This window comes from Equus przewalskii, chromosome 13, assembly GCF_037783145.1.
Source record: "Equus przewalskii isolate Varuska chromosome 13, EquPr2, whole genome shotgun sequence".
Classification (NCBI taxonomy): Eukaryota; Metazoa; Chordata; class Mammalia; order Perissodactyla; family Equidae; genus Equus; species Equus przewalskii.
The window spans coordinates 41,222,030-41,243,810 of record NC_091843.1 but is presented as its reverse complement, the minus strand read 5'-3'; the positions used below and the strand labels follow the sequence as shown (position 1 = coordinate 41,243,810).

Genomic DNA, 21,781 nt, shown 5'->3' with positions numbered 1-21,781 from the left:
CCCAGTATGAGATGTTAGTTTTAATCATTCAGTTAAGGTGGTATCCATTGAACGTCTCCAAAGAAGAGTTAGTATTTTTCCTTTGTAATTAAAAAACAATTGGCAAAGAAGTACTTGCAGAATCTATAAATATTGTATTCCTCACCAAATTTTAACTATTGGTTGTCAGTATCTAATGACGACTTTTAAGACACCATCATCCCTTCTATATTTCTTATCTGGCATTCCACCATAAGGAAGAGCTTTCCTTTATCCTCATTTATTTATTCATTCATTTATATAAGAATGGACTCATGGATTCCCATTTTATTCACTGGATTATAATCCTCTTCCAGTTATATTTTATCGCATAACCAATCATTCAAAAATCTAGTCGCTTCACACAACAACATGTTTTATTATCTCTCACAATTTCTGTGGGTTGGGAATCTTGGAAGGACTGATTCTGGCTCAGGGTCCCTCAGGTGGTGAAAGTCAGACAAGAGCTAGAGCTGGAGGAGTGAGGGACTAACTAGCTGGGGCTTGTTGAGCATCTCTCTCTCTTCGTGTAGTCTCAGAGACTCTCCATGTGGTCTTCCCACATTGGCTAATATGGTTTCCCTCACAGGATGGTGACTTCAGGTTAGTCAGACCATTTACATGGCAGTTCAGGGCTTCCGTGAGTGTGTTTCAGCCAACAAGGAAGATTTGTCTCTTTTTATGACCAAGCCTTAGAAGTCAAGTAACATCACTTCTATCGTAGTCACAAGCCCGCCCAGAATTAAGGAGAGGGAAATAGATCCCATCTTTTGATGGAAGGAAGGTCAAAGTCACATTGTAAGATGTGTGATGGGACATATTGTTGTGGCCATCTTTGGAAAATACCATCTGCTACGTTCCACCCTCTGACCACAACAATTCACATCCCTCCCACATGCACACATGCAATCCTCTCCCTAATATTCCCAAGTCTGTTAGCACATCAGCACAAAATCCAGGATCTTGTTATCCAAATCAGGTCCAGGTTCAGATAAAGCTCCTCAGGTAAGGTTTCTTTGGTTCAGCTCCTTGAGTACTGTTTCTCTAAATCTGAAGACCTATAAACTAAAGAAACATATAATGCCCCCATCAGTAGTCTCTCCTTATCTGCAGGGCATGTGTTCCAAGACCCACAGTGGATGGCTGAAACCGTGGATAGTATCAAACCCTATATATACTATGTTTTTTCCTATATAAACATACCTATGATAAAGTTTAATTTATAAATTAGGCACAGTAAGAGATTAACAATAATAACTAATAGAGCAATTATAACAATATACTGTAATAAAAGTTATGTGAATGTGGTCTCTTTCTGTCAAAATATCTTCTGGTACTGTACTTACCCTTTTCTTGTGATGATGTGAGATGATACAATGCCTACGTGCTGAGATGGGATGAGGTGAATGACAAGGCATTGTGACATAGCGTTAGGCTACTACTGACCTTCTGACAATACATCAGGATGGATTACATCAAGCCATGACAGTGTTGATGGTTGGATGTCAGGAGCAGACATTATCAACGGTTGGGGATCCAACAAAGGGATGATTCACATCTTGGGTGGGATGGAGCGGTATGGTGCAAGATTTCATCAGACTACGCAGAAAAGCACATGGTTTAAAATATGAATTATTTACTTCTGGAATTTTCCATTTAATATTTTCAGATCACAGTTGACCACAGTTAACTAAAACTGCAAAAAGCAAAACCAAGGATAACAAGAGACTACTGTACCAATCTACAATGGTGGGATAGGCATAGGATAACATCTATAGATATTTCCTTTAAAAAAGGGAGAAAAGGTGAGGCACATTTCAATTACTGATCCACAGCAGTTCTGAAATCTAGCAGGTAATTGTTTCTGGTTCCTTGATTAGGACTCAGGTCTATTCCCACCCAGGAATAATTCTCCAAGGACCTTGACTCCACTGTCTGATTTTTCTTTTCCATAAAAAGTAGCCTGTGTTTGTAGATAAGCAGTTTTCTCAGCCTGCTTCCTACCCATAGAAGTTAAGGCATTCAGAGGCCTCTTCATTTTGCACTATTCTCTGTCCCTTTCCATCTAAACTTGCATAATTCTTTTTAAAAAAAAAAAAAACTCATGGGTTTTTAATGGTTCAGTTTATAATGTACTATGTGATAGTTAATTTTATGTATCGACTTGGCTGGGCCACAGTGCCCAGATATTTGGTCAAACATTCTTCTGGATGTTTCCGTGTAGGTGTTTGGATGAGATTAACATTTAAGTGGGTGGACTTTGAGTAAAGCAGATCACCCTCCATAATGTGGATGGGCCTCATCCAATCAGCTGAAGTCCTGACTAGAACAAAAACTAGCCTCCCCTGGCAAGAAGGGATTCTGCCAGCAGACTGTCTTTGGACTCGAACTGTAACCCTTTCCTGGATCTCCAGCCCCCTGGCCTTCCGGATCAGATTTTGGACTTCATAGCCTTCAGAATCACGTGATTTAAGTCCTTAAAATAAATCTCTTTCTATATAAACACACCCCGTCGGTTCTATTTCTGCAGAGAAGGCTGACAGAAGTCAAAACCACAAACCTTTTCAAGATAAGCCCTGCTGGATCTTGGGCCCTCACTGAGGCTGCTCTGGGGCCACGCTCTTAAGATAACTAGAGGCCCTATTGTTCAACAGAAAGGCACACCTTTAAGATCTTTAGAAGATCTTTTTTCTTTTTTTTCTGGTTGGAAGGATCTCTGATTCCTTAAATTTGTCTGAAGTTTTAAAAAAGACTCTCACAGGCCCCCCCATAGGTTTGATCTTTGTCCTGAAATCTTTTCTTAATTGGACCACTTCTTGCCATCTTTGAGAGGTGGGGAATGAGAAACAGCTTTATTTTCAAAGCCAGTAAGTCCTGGCTCCTTTGTATTTAACAGTTTCCTCCTTAGCTCACTTTCTTCCTCCCAGGTTTTATCACAGGCGAATTTTATGACCACCAAACTAGCCACTCCCCCTTATCAAGGGCCCTCTTTTATCCAACTCTTAATAACACTTCCCTTTCTTGCCTTTGAGCTCCCACCAAGAGCCTTCTCAAGGCTCTTCAGGTTTCTGCTAATGCTCTTACTGAGGCCCTTTAAGTTTCCACAAACAATCTCTTCAAGCCTCTGCCTGCTTCTTCCTGCCGCCCAGTCCAAAAACCAATGTCACTCGCTTTGACTTTTTCAGTATGGCACCATTCCATATCCAGGTACCAAAACCTATTATGACCATCTATTGCTATGCAACAAATCACCACGCAACTTAGTGACTTAAGACAGCCACAGGCATTTTATTATTTCTCAGTATTCCTGTAGGGCAGAAGTGTGGGAGGGTTCAGCAGGATGGTTTGAGCTCAAGGGCTCTAACATGGTTGTAGCCAACTGGTGGCTGAAGCTGCAACAGTGGGGAGCTGAAGCAGCAAGGGGCCGGTGTGGCAGCGTTCTTTCTTCACATGGTCTCAGGGCCTCACGGCTAGCTCGGGCTTCCTTATAGCATAGTGACCTAAGGACAGTCAGTTTACATGGTATCTCCAGGCTCCAGCACAAGTGCCCCAGCAGCAAGGTACAAGCTACTCTGCCTTTCATGATCTAGCCTTGGAAGTCACATGACATCACTTCCACCACAGTCACAAGCCTGCCCAGATTCAAGGGGAGGCAGCATAGACTATACCTCTCAATGCGAGGGGTGTCAAAGGCACATTGTAAGAACATAATGTCAAATGGGAGATACTGTTGTGGCTGTCTTTGGAAAATACAATCTGCCATAATTCCATGACTAACCTTTTTCTTTATTTTTTAAGCTGAAATTGTCTAGACGTGGTCAGTGTGAGCCCTTTCAAGCTGGAGACTGTATCCTTATGACAAGACCCCACGATTCTTTGAGCACTGCCTTACTTTCTGGAACTAAATAGTGTTCCACATACACTGTACTTTTTCTGCTCCAGAGCTGGAATCAGCCATTTCTCCAAGAAGCTTTGGTTCCCCTTAGTGGAGAACCTGGGTGCTAAGGGTCTTCACTGCTTTTGGGGTGTCATGCTTCTGGACCAGCTCAAGAGGCAAAGCTAGGAAATGATACGTACACATACACTCTGAGTTCTTACTGATACTTCCAACTCCAATCCAACAACAAAGGACACATCTAGACTTCCCTCTTTCCATATTTGTAACTCCCTGTCCTAACAGTAAGAAACCTGGTTCTCATTATATTCAATATATTTACTCATTTGTCTGCTGATGGGTTTTCAAAATTATGTTTTATTAAGTTGAATAAGTCTCCGTCTATTCCAGTCCTCCTTTTCTAATTACTTTTTGTAATAATGAATATTAGACTTTTCAAATGCTTCTCCTATATCCTATCTCTCCTAGTGAGATGATTACCTATCTTTTCTACTTAAAATTGTTGCTGTGGTGAAATACATCAGGACATTTCTAGTGGTAACTAAACATATTTTGGGGATAAACCTAAACTATTATGGCTTATTATCTTCTATTAACACACTGCTAAATTTAATTTGCCAATTTGTGCTTAGGACTTTCACAGCTATGTTTAAAACTTGCCTTTCTGTTTTTCATACCATTCTTAGTAGGGCCAGGTTGGGGTATCGAGTTTACTCCAGCTGCATAAGCATACCCACTTTTTCTACATTCTGGAATAGTTCACGTGAGATTGAAATTGTTATTCCTTGAATGTTTGTCAGTATTCAATGGTATCTGGATCTGATATCATCTTTCTAGTAGGAAATCTGATTCTATTACTTTAATGATTATAAGACAGTTTTAAATTTCTACTTCAATAAGTTTTACTTTTTTTTTTAGGAATTTGATCACTAGAGCTTTCAAATTTATTGGCAAATTAAGATTCCGTTATTGTTTTAATTTCTGCAGCTTCAGTAATTACATCTCCTTTTTATTCCTCACATTACGCATTTATTCTCTCCCTCCCCATCTCCCTTCCTCTCTCTTTCCTGTAGTCTCCTGCAGAGTTTTGTCAGTTTTGTTAGTCCTTTCAAAGAATCCTCATTTGGCTTTCTTTCTCCTTTCCACTGTGTTTTTTTCAATTGCACCCATTCCTTTTTAATATTGTTCTTTATTATTTACTTTCTTCCTCTTTATTTGGGTTTACCCTGCTCTCCTTCACCTAAATACGTCAGCTCTAGGACTTCCTTCTACTCTAGTGCAATCGCTTAAGATGATGGATTTCCCTTGAATTTTTGCTTTAGCTACGTTCCACAAATTTCAATACACAGTATTTGTTTAGTTAGATTTTCTCATTTTTCTTGACTCATATATTATTTAGAAATATATTTAATCTTCAAACATATGGGAATATTTCTAGTCATCTTTTTAAAATTTCTGACTTCATTGCCTCAAGGACAGAGATTCTACAAGAACTGCTTTATGGTTCAGCTGGTGGCAAAATTCCTAAATTTTCCTCGTGCACTTGAGGAACATGTGTGTTCCCCACTTGTGTGTATCCTGGGGCACGTCTTCACGTCTGTCTTCCAGTTCTCTTCAGTTGTGTCTAATTTGCTCTTAATCCATCCATTAGTTCTCACAATTATATTTTTCATTTCTAGAAATTATACTTGGTTATTTTTCAAATAATCAAGATCATTTATTATAGCCTTACTGTTTGCTCACATTTCAGCTTCCTTCTTCATATCTTACACTATACATAGTTACATTTTTAGTATATATTTGTTAATTCCAGTATCTGAAGTTCTGTTTCTGCGGGATGTCACTATGGCATCTCTGTTTCCTTTATTTATTTAATTTTTTTGACTGTGAACTCATATTCCTTGGGTGGTAACCCGTCAAAATTATTTGAAGCCTATGTTGAAGAGAGATTTTTCTAGACAGGATTTGGATTTGTTCTACCACATGCCTTGGAGCACTACCCACTAGGACTGCTTTAAAGTAAATTCTTGGCTTGCAGTTTTCTCAGACTAGTCTGTTATATGAATTTGTTGAAAACCCAACTCACAGTTCTAGCTCTCACAGGAGATAGTCTGACCTTCTGTCTGGCACCACGGTGACAGGCAGGCTGTTTTCTTCCCCCACCCCTGAGGGGAGACAGGGCGTGTTTACTTCCCTTCCACGCTTACACTCAAGATGTGGCCTGCTGGGGTCTCAGCTTTAGGTGGACGGGGTTTCCTAACAAACTGACATGTCGCAGGCTTGGCTCCTGTCTCCCATATCTCTTCAGGTCACAAAAAGCAAAGCTCAAGGTCACCTGCATTAGGCAAATGCCCTCAAAGCAAAAGGCAGCTTCAGAGCCCTGATTTTCAACTTTCACTGCATTTTTGGCCTTTTAAGAAATCTTCCCTTTCCTGCTTTCTCAGTGATGTCACTAAAAGATCACTTAAATGTTTTATCCATCACTTTAAATTGTTTTAAGTGGAAGAGTCGGCTAAGGTATCTATTTCCCCACACAGCCAGAAACAAAAGCCTGCACAAACAGTTCTAAAGTTTTCACCTAATTATTGCCCACTCCCCCTGAAATAGTGGGTAAATGTAATTACTTAGTTTTGATGAAAGAAAATGACTTGGCCCGCTAAACCCAAGGCTTTCTAACCCAATTCATTTCAGCAAGTGTTCACTGAAGACATCCGAGTTCCCAGTCCTACCGTTCCACTTGAATAGAAGACACAACCCCAGCCAACCCGGCCCCCAGTGCGGGTGAGTAATAGCTGGACAGAGATGGTAGTGCAGGGTCTGCTCTAAGGTGGGCCGGTGCTATGCCAGGCTTTTGTATATGTATTTAATCCATACAACTGCCGTATGCAATAGAATTATCACCACCCTTCGAGAGCGAGAACACCAAGGCACAGAAGATTAAGTAACTTGCCTAAAGCAACGTCGCTGGTAAGTTAGAACATACTCAGAATGTCTGGCCTCATGAGTTTGAAAAGCCACACAGAAAAATTGAGAACACAGTAGCAGATGCTGCGAGATTACATGAGGAATAAGAGTAGGAGAGAGTCTCTGGGTGATGGCAGCCGGAAATGCTGTAGGTGAGCCGCTTTAGAGGCAGAACGGACTTTGGGCTTCTCTGTACTGATGCTTCCTTGCACTGATCATGGCCTTGCCCTTTGCTGTAGTGTGCCATGTCACATGGTCAATGCACCCTTATGATGCCTGTCCCAAGCTGGACAGGCACATCTTGCTCCTCTCCTCCTGCACGGAGGGAGCTCAGTCCCCTCACAGAACCTGTTAATCCTGCCCTCTCACTATTATTTATGAGGTTTTTCGAATAAGTCTCCTGGGCTTCATGTGAGTCCTTTCACAGCACAGTAGCCAACAAATTTGGAATCATTGCTCTTAAAGACGAGGGGCGAGCCATGAGAAGCTGCTATAGCTCCAGCTGCATTAGAGGCGAGCGGTGTCCGCCTGCCTCTTGCCTTTCTCTGTTAATGACACTGGGGAAAGGAGTGTGGGAGGGAGGAGAAATCACAAGACGGTTTTTATAAAATTACCAATAAAGAAATAATGAGAACCCAATAACTACTAATTACAGAGGCAAGAGAAATAATAAAAATAATAAAGCAGAAAATGTACTAAAGCAAACAATTAAGACTATTTTTTTAAAATAATACTTGCTACTCAGCAAGTATTAATTCTCACCACACAAGGGCAGTAACTGTTTTTCATCTGAGTTCTGCACATTAAGAAAATGACACAGGGGAGTTAATAAGCTCCTCCCAGCTCCAGGACACTTTGGAGCCCGGCTTCCAAGTTTCCCATGCTCCCTCTCAGGCTGAGACGTCATGTTATGTTTATCATTTTTCTAACACCATGCGACTGATTCTGGAGGAGCCAAGAAAATCTTTGGGATAAATACACTGATTAAAAAGCTACTTTAAAAATGTCTTTTTTTTTCTTAACCCAGTGAACCAAAATATATAAATCAGAACTAGTTCGGTCTACTGCGTACTGTAAATGTATATTTAGATGTAACAAAATATCAGTGGGAAATAGCTTCAAAAGTAATTACTTTACAATATATGAGGGAATGTCTTTGAAATGCTTAAAGCAACTGATCCATTTTGAAGACATAGCTCACATTAAGAGGCACAAATATTAATTACCAAGGTAGAAATTCACTTGTAAACTTACAGCCTGGAGTGAATGTTTACAGATCAAGGCATAAATATCAGAAAATAAGAGAGCTTAATGGAAGACGTAATGCCTAAACCAAGGACCCACTTCTAGACACCAGCTTCACCAGAGATTCTCAAGGAGGCCAAAGAGGTAAGGGTTACTCCAGCCTTTACTCTAAATTCCTTCCTGCACCCCCCCCCCCCCACCTTACTGACATCTGGCTGTACTGTGCTGTGATTAACATGTTTTATATCTGAGTACAAAACAGGGGCTGAAAACTCAAATTCCTATAGAGACTGTTCAGGTAATTTAATGAGTGCGGTTCTTCTGAAATTTCAACTTGTTCATATTTATTTTTCAAAACCGCATCCGACACTTAGTCTCCGTCTCAGGGAGGCAATGGGAGCAGCGTGGACTGTGGCAAACAGGAGAGCATGTACTCTCTCTCCAGACACAGCTGCTCACTCCAGCCTGTTGTCGCTGTGAAGTCATGTGGGCCCACAGTTAACAAAGCATTTCACTTTGCAAGATAATCGGCCTATTTGGATCTGTATGTGACATTTCCTTGTTTTTAAATGTTGGCAACTTATTCCAGCGAAAATATAAAAACAAAAAACTCTCTGTAGGCCAACACTATATAAGTCAAACAAAACATGACCATAGGCTGAATCGGGCCCATAGGCCATCAGTTTGAGACCTGCTAAAATAGATTTTAGATGTTCCATACAAGATAAATATGGAACAGACATTGGGCTCGGGGGTCTTAGGAGAAGCCTGTGTTTGGTTTTCTTTCAAGAGGCAGACAGACTTGATCACTTCCCCAGGTAGGGTCTGATGTAGTTTAGTGGAAGTTCTGCAACCCCCTCAAGACCAAAAATGACTGTGGGGGTGTTCATGAGGGAAAGTGGGCATGAAGCACTAATGTGGGGTTTGAGCATTAGCCAGCAGGCAGGAGAGGCATGTGCGGGCAAAAGTTCTCTCCAGCCCCTTGAACATGGGAGCAGAGCCACAGAATTCCCAGCATCCACAGGGTATAGGGCAAGGCAGCTATGGGCAAAGTCTCCTGCTCCCGCCATTAACCATCAGGTCTCCCGGCCCACAAAATGGAACTCTCCCTCTGACCTCCAGGGGGCGCGTGAGAGGGAGAGCCTGGTGTTCAAACGCCTGCCTGTAGTTCAAGGTCTGTATCACAAGGGCGGACACCCAGGTTTGTCCAAGACCAACAGACTGGACCAGCATCCTCACATCTGTTCCAAGGCCAGGCAGCAGCTTCACAGTGTCCCACCTCTGACATTCGGTCTCCCTGTTTACCTGGATCCTCTGCACTGCTCCCACTCCGGCAGGGCAGCCACAGAGGCACCTGCTCTTCCTAAGCTTTTCAAGGGCAGACCATTTAGAAACAGCCTTACAGATGTGCCTTAGAGCTGAGCGTCCTCAGAACAAGGATCCCAGGGAGACCACAACAGTGAGACACAGGGACACCCTATTACAAAGGACTCTGTTACAGCGAGGGCCACCAACTAATGAAGCACCCAGTCAGCCAGATCACCGATCCTTCAAAAGCCAGCGTTTCCTCACCTGTAAGAGAGAAGATCATGCTTGTCGCCTGCGCTAGGCTGCTGGGAGCACTGAAACAAGTTAACTCGGCGAAGCTGTAGCGATGACAGAGGTCACCATGTGCTTCTTTCTGCAGAGTCCTCTCCACCCAAGCAGGAAAATAAAATATTTATAAATATTTTAAACAAAGGTTAAAGCAGAGAATTTAACTAGAAAACTCAGCCAGAATGCCCATCACTAGCAAATGGTGGCTGAGTACCGAGGGTATGTTGGATATTGTGCCACTCTTGAGAGAAGGCAGAACTTGGCCCAAAGGGTAGGAAGAAAGGGAAGAAAAAGAAGAACCACTATAGAGAGTCCTGAGGTCCACAAACGTGGGCTGAGGTCCTCATACCCCACCTCTGCTACTCACCAGCCATGGGACCTCAGACCAGTCACTTCACTGGTCAGGTTGTGTCTTCACCTGTGAAAACAAGGGTGACCTTGCAGTGCTCTTCCAGATGTAGAGTTGGATTATCAGGATGATCCCATGAATAGAGGTGGCAAGAAGTGAGCCAGACCTCCAAGGCAGGCACGACCACCACCGCAGAGCATTCAGGCAGGCTGCTTGGTGGCGGGGGCACAGCCACGAAGACAGGCTGTGGGACTGGCCTTGGGAACTAGTGTAGGGACTGGAGGGGAGCGGCGCCTGGCCCAGAGCGCTAGGCACACACAGCGGGCTCTCAGAGCATCTAAATAGGGCTTGGCCGGCAGTGGCACATCCCTTGCTGTATTCTCAGTATCTCTGATCCGTGACACTGGCGTCCTAATGGATCCTGCTGTCAGCGATGGATAAGCATTGAGCTAATAGATGTCAAACAGCATTTGCAATTCTGAGATGACTTCGTCTGCCTCCTCTCCCAGGACTCCCCAAACTGAGATTTGAAATTTAGACGAGATGGGTCAGCTCTAGACAGCTCCTCTTCCAGAAATCTCATTGGAAAGAAACTTTAATTATTTCCTAAACAGACAGATGATGCTGAGCTTATTAAACAACCACCAGGACCACAACCACAGCCAGAAGCTGCTTCTCAACCTTCTTGTCTTGGAAAGGCATGCAACTCCCCAAGAGACACATGAAAATGCTTGTCACCTCTTGTAGTTTAAATGCTTTCATTCATTCATTCAAAGCACCCCTCACAATGAATTATCCCATTTATTAGAAAATCTGCAGAAGGCCAGTGAGAGGGTTGGATTTGGAGGTGTCAGGGAGGTTAGCATCTGAAACAGGATGCGAGAATCCAACCATGCTGCGGCATTCACCCGAGCTCCCTCTGAATGGTGACAATGGTGACGGCAGGGTCAGAATGGAGTTCTTGGTTTGGGTTTCAGCTCCAGGGACATTACAGCTAGTAGAACATGCTGCAGAATCGCCTGTCTGGGGAGCATCTGTATTTGGGGGTTACTGCAGCACCCGGCACACGGTAATGAATGGATCTCCTGGCTCTACTTTAAACTGTCATCATTTTAAACTATGAAATATGCCAAGTGATAATTAAACCTCACCACAGACAGGTACTGTGAAAATGATTAACTTTTACCATTTTCTGAATCCCCAAGGTATGGGATCATTACATTGACAGATGAGAAAACTTGTCTTTACAGTAATTTATTTTTAAAAGAACCAAAACAGGACTAAAAACCCTCTGCTTTCCCACTGGCTTTTAATTTGAAAACGTCTGCTGTAAACTCACATTGATAAAGGAAGCCCAGTGGAAGGAGTGCCAAGCTGACTGTCAGCATCTCCATCTCTGCCCCAATTAGCTGTGTGACCTGGGACAATCCCCTTGTCCCCTCTGAGCATGTTTCCTCATCTGTTAGATACCAATGGTAACATCTTCTCTCTACCTAACTCACGGTTTTCTTGCACATATCAAATGAGATGACAAATGAGAAAGCTCTTTGAGAGCAAAAAGCAGCCTGGTAATACTACCCAAGTAGAAGACGTCATTATTCTACACTCTGCCTAAAGGGGGAAAGTGATATGTGAGCACAGCTTTACAGACTTTCTGTCTTTTAAAAAATAAAAAAAAGAAAACATAACAAAACAATTCATTTTATTTTTAGTTGAAGTTTCTAAGCGTGAGATGAGATCTGACCCTATCAGATAAATGTCTCCTCTTAGCCACAGGACTCCCATTTTGTGTCCAAATACGCAGTGACTCACAGAAGTGATAAAAATTCAAATGAGGCAGCCAAGCAGCTGGAGGGGAATGCTGCTTCCAGCACAAAGAGACAGCAAATAACTGCTAAAATTAGTGAGACAAACAGTTTGAAATGGATTTTTACTCCCCCAACTCACTTTCCAGACCTGTGATTTTTTTTCTTTAAGGCCAATTTCTTCTGAATGTGGACATTCCTGTTTCTCTGCAGCAGTGGCAGACCCGAAGGGTCCCACGACTCTAACCCTGCAGGCGCTTCAACTACAGAATGAGGAGTCCACGTTTGTGACCATGGACATTTCAATCAGAATTGTACAAACATCACTGAATTTCCATCAAGAATGTGCTTTCCTGAATGACCTCAGTTAAGCCCATTTTGATTCTTTGATCAATTTCCTATAGTGTTCAGAGGGGCCCCAATTTTTCCTATTTACAAAATAAGATTGCAATGCCTGTGTCAGAGGGTGTTTATGAGGATTACATACGAGACTGAATGTGAGAACGTTTCCATCAAAAACTCTTCCAATCTAAAGAATTCATATTAAAGCAGTGAAGTAAGCCTTTGACTCTAAATTAACGTATGAACAAATGGGAAACTGCGATTGAGAAGAGGCTGCTGAACAACAGCACCGCTTATATGTAAGGCCCAGGTCCCCCAAGCCCCATTTGAGTCTCTGCCTGCCACACATACCCATTCGGAGGCAGCCAGCACAGTGAGCTCCCACCATCCCTTCCCAAGAAGGAAGGGGATCTCTCAGGAAATATGGAAAATATGGCTTCTGAGAAGCCTCATGGAGGTAAGTACTGAAGTGGCTGCTGGGGGGGAATCTGTGCATTTGCTTTTGATCCTTATGCCCTTTTCTGAAGGGCTAAAGAAAGAGCATGTTGGGGGTCAAAAGCAAACAATAACACGTCCCACAGTTTGGGCCAGCAAAGGCTCACACCTCACCAGGTCACTGCATCGGTCATAGAGGAAGGAGGAGAAAGAGTGGGAGACCCAGTCACCGGAGGTAGCTGTGATTAAACAAAACAAAAGGCCCTGTATTTGTCATCAGGGAGCTGGGTTCCAATGCACACTCCCTTATAAGCTCCTGTGACCTCGGGTGAGCAGTGCAATCTCTTAGTCTCAGTTTCCTTCTTGGAAGATGGAATACTAGATGAATGCTTGCTGAGGCTTAGCTTGCCTTTGAGGCACTCCAAGCCCCTAGGGGGTGGAGAATGTGATAGACAGCCAGATGTAAAATCATTTAGTAAATGGTAATATGCATAGTGGACTTCTTTGCAACCTTCCTGCATCCACGTCCCTCACTTGGGCACAGTCCCAGTTGTTATTTGGGGATCCACCTTCCTCCCACTCTCAGCTCACGATTTCCTGACGGCAGGGGCACAGCCCAACTCTTGCCAAGCCAAGCAGCATGCAGCACCCCTCCGGCCCCAGTCATCGAATCAGGAGGAGGCGCATGACCTGACTGCATCCGTTCTGGGTGGTTCTTAGCACTTTTGTGAGAAACATCAGACCAGAGGCTCTCTCTTCCACAGGACTTGGAGTTGTATTTGGGGGAGGCTGGCACTCACCACAAAGGGGAGTCAACTTCGAGGGGTGAAATGAAGGGTGAAACCAGGTCCTTGTACCCTACATCAAGTGTGCCTGAAGCCAGCAGCCCCCCAACCCCTGCTCCTGCTGCCCGACTATCTAGTTACACAGCCCAATAAAGTCCTCTTTTTTGTTTGAGCTGGTTGGATTGGGTTTGCTATTTGCAACAATAAAAAGTCCCCACTGATAGACTATGCCATTAAGAGTCAAAAGGAGACCCTCTGCCAATAGATCACACTTTGGAGAAAAGATCCAGGACTTAAGCCCCGCCAGATCATTGAGAGAGTTGTTCTCCCAGGTCCCCCTATCCATCTACAGTGAGCAAATACTCTCACGCTTTGTTGTCGGTCCACCTGAGAGGTGCCTGGCCATGGTGCATACCTGGGTGGCCTTCCTGTCTACAGGGCACTCACACATCTCCTCAACTGAGACATCTTCATTGCTCTGTACAGGCAGGGACCAGGCCTTGTTACCGCTGCACACCAATCTACTCAAGGAAACTTCCATTAGCACCCAGTAAACCTTCAAGAAACACTAGGAAAGGTACCTAACTTTCTGCAGGAACTATTTCTTTCAGAAGTAGTAATTCTCAAAGTAGTTTCCCAGACGTTGCTTCAGAAGCACTGCAGGGGTGAGGGGCAGCTGAGGGGCTGAGAACTCCCCACAGAGGCCTCCAGAGAATGGGGTGGGTGGGCAGTGACCAGGCTAGGTGCCTGAGAAACCAGCACCATGCACCATCCAACCACACTGACTGTGCTCAGACCTGCCCTCTGTTGGCTGCACCCATATCCCAGAAGGCTGGAGGTCACTGTCAACATTCCACGGAGCCAGTGAGTGGTCAGACCTGCTCATTTCTGTGGCACATGTTCCCGGACTTCCTGGAGAGCACAAGGCAAGCTAATCTTACCTTATACAAGATTCAACATTTTGCAAAAAGCTTTCCACATGCAGACCCTAAAAGTATTTGTTGGAACCCAGTGGCAGCCCTGGCCAAGAAGAAGTCGACCTGAAATGGGAGTGTGCAGAGAACCAGTGGGTGGATGCACAGGATCTCCTGACCCTGGCGGCCTGATCTGCAAGGGCCCTCCAGGGGCAGTGGCTTGTTCACCAAGCCCAGTGCAGGCACAAGAGAACACACCATGAAGCCCTCACCCCAGCCACAGGGGAGAAACAGGTCAATGGCTCAGAAGGGAGTGGGGCCAATCAGAGAGAGAGCGCTGATGAGCTGCACTCATTTAGATAAGATGTCTCACCTCAAAGACTATTTCCAGTTTTGGCTCTGTTTCCACTGAAGGTGAGAGATTAAAGATTTGTTAAGAGACAACACAATCTGAAAAGGCAGCAGTTTTGTGTTTTTTTTAAAGAGTTTTTAAAAGACGAACTAATTCTGATGACAAGAAAAGAATTAGAACATAACGGTCAGTTGGATTCTGTACCTCATTTCCCAATAAAGAAAGATTGCTGAGCAGCAATGAGACAAAGAGACAGAAACAAATGATTTTTAAGTCACAGATAATTAACCCCAGAGGCGTGCGGATAGCACATTAATATTGCTGGGGCAAATGGCTTAATGAGTTTGAAAAGGGCTTCAGTGTTTATATGGAGATCATTTCAAGGGTTCCTGAAAAGCAGAGAAACGCCTTCTGGTTTGGGGGCCAGGCAAGGAGTGAAGATGACAAACGTCAATCTTAACTACGAGGTTTCAGAGAAGAGAAGCAAGCCTCCTGGGCAGGGATGGGTCCTCAGCAGGTCTATGGAAGCCTCATCACCTCCTTTCTCCAGGCCTCGAGGGGCAAGCTCAGTGTGTTCCCGACAGCGCCGTCTTCTGAAGGGCTCGCCTTATTGTCCTTATGAATCTGCGATGGTTCCTTAGGGAACAAGACTCTTTCTCCATAAATTCCAGATGGGGACCTAGTTTTGCAGTGGCAGCTCCCAAGGAGACTCCCGGACAAGCTCACCGCGCTGTACAGGGGTTCATTAACCTGCCCAGACCCACCAAGGCCGACAGCTGGCCCATCACAACCGCAGACTTAGTCCATTTGTGTGAACTCCGTCCAAGCACTTTTTAGCAGAGGGACCCACAGGTTGTCAGAAAGAGCAGAGTAGCTCTCGGAGGATGGTCGTGAAGGAGAGTGAGCCTTCCAAGGGCACTGGTGGGAAGAGCAAGCACAGCAGATAGGGCAAGCGTGTCCGGAGCTTGGGGTCCACAGCCCAATAACTCGGCAGCTCTGATACCTATGATGTTACCTGATGAGAAGTGGAGATGTGACACAGCGCTGGGTTAGCCCTGGGATGTGCCAGGCGTCTAACACCTTTTCGGTGCTGAACACATGTCAGGGGCAGGGTCCCTGGGAGGAAGAGTCTCCATCTCTGCTTTCCAGGGACTCACCCGCCACCGCAGCATGAAAACCCTCACCAGAGCACAGGTCACAACCACCAGGTGTGTGGTGCTGCAGTCCAGTCCTGACTGAGGAGTCACATGTGCAGTTCAAATAGCAGCATGGGTGGCTCCTGTCATCAGCCCTAATGACGCAGCAAGGTCCTGCTTCTTCCAAATTACCCGAGAGAGCTGAAATCAGACAGGGGATAGGATAGAACAGTCACTTACCCAGAGCCTGGAAAATCCTTAATCAAGGAAGATCATGTGCAGGGGCAGGAGTGAGGACTCAGGCTCACTCTGGCTGTCTTAGTCCACAGCTGGTCTTTCCAGGTCCAGGCACTTAGAATTACCTTGGAGAAGCTTGGGGAAGAGAACCTTGGAATTGTCCACAGCCTAAGAGTCCTCTGGCTAACACTGTGCTTGGTCCTTGGGAAGGGCCCTTGTCTGCATTCGCTGAGCTTTATTACAGTGCAACAATTGAAAGGAAATATGAAGGGTCAAGAAGCTGTGATGCTCAAGAACAATTTTTGATCCCAGTGCCCAGAAAGCCCCTAATATGGGGAGAGAAGTTTTATGTGTGTTTGTCCTTAAGTTCTTAAACACATCCTCAAGAAGAGAGCTGTTTGGTTCTTCTGATTGCGAATGAGAGAATTTGAGGAGAAAGTTCAAGACTGTGACAGAGGGATGGGAATGGGTCAAGTTAGGATAATTCTTCATGGGAAAAGCCAACAGGCCACCACATGCAAGGTCACATGTAAGTCTGCTTGCAGACAGAGGAATGGACTTGGTGACCTGAGACATTCCTCACTCTATGTCTAAGGCCAGATCTACAGATGCAGGATAAGAATCACCATAATGGAGATCACCAGCCTCACTGGGCACTGATGCCACTGCCCACACTGTGGCAAGGGATCTCCAAGTCCAATCCCTCCCCACGTCTCTACGAGGCTGTGAGGAGCATCGGTTGCATGCTGCCCAGCATCCTTCCTCTGAGGATGTCCCCGCGCTCCCCACTTCCCTGTGTTTGGATGAGGGCGATTTTGCAAACCCAAAGGGGAGAATGTGCAATCTCACCTGGCCAATCACAGCATTGCATCCCCTCCCTGCCACAGTGATTGGTAGAGGGCTTGAGTCATGGTGCAAGCCCAGCAAATCAGAGTCCTTGCTGAGACTTTTTTGGTATCATTTTGGGGGAAAGTAGTTTCAATCTCTGAGATGGTGAGCAGACAGGACTCTGTGAGCTGCAGCTGCTTGTAGACATCCTGCAAGCCTTCCTGGAAGAGGCTGACAAGCCAAGAGAAGGAAGGAGAGGGAGAACCTTTGTAGCAGATGTACTTGAAGTGATCCACCCTTGAATTCTGCAGTTTTATGAGCCTTTCAGGCTTCAGCCAGTGTAAGTTGGATTTCTACAACCCAGAGTTGGGACTAGTGTTCTTCATTATTACTATCCCCATTTGTTTTCAGATAAGATTGAGTAACTTCCCCACAGTCACACTGTGAGTAAGTACAGAGGTGGGATTCCACTGCCTGCCAATTGGTCCTGATCAAAACTGGGTATACCAATCACCGAGTTCAACCAGAACACACTAGCGAGCTGTGCCATCCACTTCCCACACAACCTGGGGCAATTAGGTACAACATAGTTTTCGAGCTGCTGGAAAAGGGCAGCACTATCCAGAAAGAGTGCATTTCCCTGGGGTTAGAAGTGGAAGGAGACAGAAGTCCCTCCCAACTTTTTGGCTCCCGGTGACTGTACGAAAGAACAAGCAAACTCCACTGTATGTGAGTGAGAGTGGGATGGGGAAGGAAACTCCATTTCTTTCCACAGATGGTAGTGTCGATTTGAAAAGGACGCACTGCCCCAGGCACTGGCAGATCTGGATGGCTCCTTTTTAAATTCCGTACACCTGCAGCCATTAAAGAAGTTACCTCAAAAGAAGCTAGGAGTTTCTTAATCTGTTTCATCAAAGAGAGTCAGCCACTTCATACTATACCAAGACAGACTATGCAGGCAACTGAGAGATCCAGAAAACATCTGCTAAACAAAATCAAAATTAATGGTAAACAGAATGCAATTCTTGATAGCTGAAGTTCACCCAGATGCAGAGAACTATAAAGGGACTATTAGAGGGAGCTGCCAATTAGGGACTCATTCCAAGGGCTTTCATAAAGTGAGTCTCTAGTTACACACTCAGGACTGGCAGGTCATGTTTATGTGGGAGATTTGCATTGCTAAGGAGTTGGAGCCACCCTTGATGTGTGTGACTGTCACTCCCCTCTTTCTTTTTCCCTGAAGACAGCAGCATCCCTCTTCGCTCTCCCTCCCAGCCCTGCTGGAAGCCAGGCCAGGCTGGTCTGGACAGGAATGCGAGTGAGCCATCACTGGGAAGGCGGGTAATCCAACGTGACATTGGTGCCCACCCCAAAACTCACAGCCTCTAATCACAGCACAGTCACAGACATCTGGAATAGCAGCACATCATCCAGCGCTCCTAAGAGATGGCTGACAAGGACTGAATTATCCCGGCCACTTGCTCAGCTCACTCAAGTGTTCTCTCATGGCTGTAATTCAAAGTGATGGGATCAGTTAGAGAAAAGTACTGGTCTGAGTAGATGAATTCTGGCGTTCACAATCAGCACCAGCCCTCAGAGTGGACACGGGAGTATCTTGGAGAGGTGAGGTTGGCACCTTTTGCTGAAGCTTCAAGAAAAATCTGAAATTAAATTGTAGGTGTCTAGAGGGAGGTGTAAAAACACCTGCTCTGGAAAGCAGATGAAGCAGCAGCCGTCTCTCCTTCTCTGTGCAGCTAGCACAGGTGGGTCTCAGGGCACGAGGATAACACAGGACCGTGCTGAAGGAGGAAGGGCTTTTGTCCTCTAGGGAAGGCATGTGCCCTTCCCCAAAGACATCCTACCAGTCTTTCGGCCCTGCCACAATCTCTGATACTCCATCTCCCTCCAGGTTCCCCTGAGAGTCCTTACCACAAACTTAACTCAGAAACAAAGCTCGTCTAGGAAGTTTTCTTCCAAGAGTCCCTCTCGGCTCTCTGGGCCTGGCAGTGGACACGTATGTACAGAAGCCCTTGGATGTGATGAAGCAGGATCAAGTCATTTAAGCCACACGTTGACCTCATTAGAGAAAGGTTTAGTGTATCAGAGGGCCATGGGTCCAGAGAGAATCTTTATTCCTTCTAAAATTAGCATGGAAAGGAAGGAAGGAGTCTCATGCGTAAGGTGCTATCTGCTCTGGTTATGTCATGAGTTACTGAGAGTCAAGGGAGGTAAAGAATGTGAAAGCTCTCTGAAAACTTCAGAACTGAGAAGTTATCGTCATTATTACTATCTCACCATTCCGTCCACGCACTGCCCTTGGAAGACGGTCAGTGGTGCCAGGGCATGTCCACACCCTGGGCTCTGAGGAAGTGTTCCCTCTTCATGGACTCTCTAGAGCAGGGCGTGGAAAGGGCATTGCATGGAATCCAGCCCCAAGATGATCAAAAGCTACAAAATTAAGATGCCATGGGAAACTAAGTTTGGGAAATGCTACATATTACACCCCATTGAGAGTCATACTTAGCATCTTAAAGACCTGAGAAGTTCTGCAGTAAAAATATCAACAACTAGCGCAATATTAAGTCCAGCGTTTGCCCAGTGCATTTGTTTCTTAAGGCTGTGGTGACAAAGTTCCACAACCTAGTGGCTTAAAACAAGAGAGATTTAGGGTCCAGCCCTGTGGTTGAATGGTTAAAGTTCCACACAGTTTCCTTCAGTGGTCCGTGTTCATGGGTTCAGATCCCAGGCATGGACCTACACCACTCACTAGCCATGTTGTGGAGGTGTCCCACATACAAAATAGAGGAAGATTGGCACAGATGTCAGCTGAGGGCTGGTCTTCTTCAAGCCAAAAAAAAAAAAAAAAAAAAAAAAGAGGATGATTGGCAATGGATGTTATGTTTGGGAGAATCTTCCTCAGCCAAAAAAAAAAGAAAAGAAAAGAGAGAGACATTTGTTTTCTCACAGTTCTGGAGGCTGGGAGTCAGAAATCAAGATGTGGGCAGAGCCACACTCCCTCTAAAGGTGTTAGGGGAGATCCTTCCTTGCTTCTTCCTAGCTTCTGGTGGTTGCCAGCAATCCTTGGCATTCCTCGGCTTATAGACTCATCACTCTGATCTCTGCCTCCATCATCACATGGTGTTCTCCTTGTGTGTCTGTGTCGAAATTTCCCTCTTCTGAAAAGGATATCACTCATTGGATTAGGGTCTATACTAATCCAGTACATTCTCATCTTAACTTGATTACACATCTGCCAGGACCCTATTTCCATATAAGGTCACATCCACAATTTCCAAGTTAAGATTTCAAAGTATCTTTTTAGGGGACACAATTCAACCCATACCACCAAGCTTATCCGCACGTGGAGCACACTCATCAATGCATCGGCTAGGAATACCCAATGGATATTCACAGAACACTCCTTAAAAAGTGCCTTTCAAGAACCAAAGCACTCAGTGCCTCTCTTTTCTATCACTAGGACAGGATCAAAGTGAAAAGACAATATACACAAAGCAATTTGTAGCTTTCACTTAATTCAAGAAATAATTGTTGAGCAACTACAGGCCCTGGGCTATGGCTGTGAGGGATTTGGGAGTGAATGAGGAGACAGTCTCTGCTCTCAGGAAATGAATGACCTAATAAGAGCAATATATTGCCTCTCACATAAGGTAGGGTAGGTTAAATGCTTCAAGAAATAGAGTTGGAAGGGATGACGGAGAGGTGGCATTTCACAAAGCTGAGGGACAAAGAGTATCCAGGCTGCAGGAACAGTCTAAGGCCGGAGTCAAGAAAGCTGCACTACAGTCTGGGAACCACGACATCACCGGATCCAAGGTTGGGAAGAGTGCAGGGCTAAATAAGGTAGAGATCAGCTAAGGAACACAGTGCATTCGTATCACCCTAATGATCCCCCACCCCACTGTGATTTAGCCTGGACTCCACTTCCATCGCTAATGTTAGCTCCTCTCACTTCAGAGACTTAGTCAAGAGTTTCCAAAAGTCAGAGTGTGAAGTTGCAATTGGTCATCCATTTGTAGCACTGAACCCCGGATGGAGCTGATACCTTTGAGTCAGGTGTAGTATTAAAACAGAACAAAACAAAAACAGGAAACTATCTTAGGTTTTGTGGTGAAAGGCTACCTCACCAGACCCCTCCAGAATCTCCTGGGCAGGGTAAGCTGAGCAGAAAAATATCAGAGTGTTACTTATTTGTTCCTCTTTCAGTTCCAGTTTGAGTCAGAGCTAAGGAACCAATCTTTAGTGTTTGCTGCTGGACAATAATGTCTTGTTTTTGTTTGTAGGAATAATTTATTGAAACGTTCACAGTGCCTCTATTATCTTTTTGCTCATACACTGTTCTAGAGAAGACGAACAACCCCACTACCCAAGCCAGTGAATCCTCAAACCCAAAAGTACTTGGAACCAACCTTCAAGGTCCCACTCTTCCTTCCCGCCTGTTAGGTTATAAGCATTGACATTAAGGCACAAGGCTATTTCATGAGGTCTCAGACACTCAACTTTGACAGAAACAAGCAAGAAAGACATCAGCTCACAACTGGAAGACAAAAGTTTACATGACGTCAGGACGAATTTGCCAGTACAAACCCAAAGCAGATGCTCCCAGTCAGCCAGTTGTGAAAGCTGATGCTTTCAGAGAGGAAGAGGTTCTGGATGAGTAGCGTGCAGCCTGAACATGCCTTTGTTCATCCTCAGACACATTCAATCTTTTAGAGATTTGGAGTGTTAAGTCCAACCAGGCCTTTTTATGCCTTTGAGTAAAAATGCACATGGTTCTCTCATGCCCCAGCCTTACTATTTACAGACATTTCTAACACAAGGACAGTAAGATTCCAAAACAAGTTTATATGCGATTCCACAAT

At 44.8% G+C, this 21,781-nt stretch overlaps 1 protein-coding gene across 2 annotated transcripts in view; it reads right to left on the bottom strand.

Moving 5' to 3' along the window:
- Positions 1–21,781, bottom strand: part of FSTL4 (follistatin like 4) — a 408,701-nt gene that overhangs the window by 340,762 nt on the left and 46,158 nt on the right. The window lies entirely within an intron of this gene.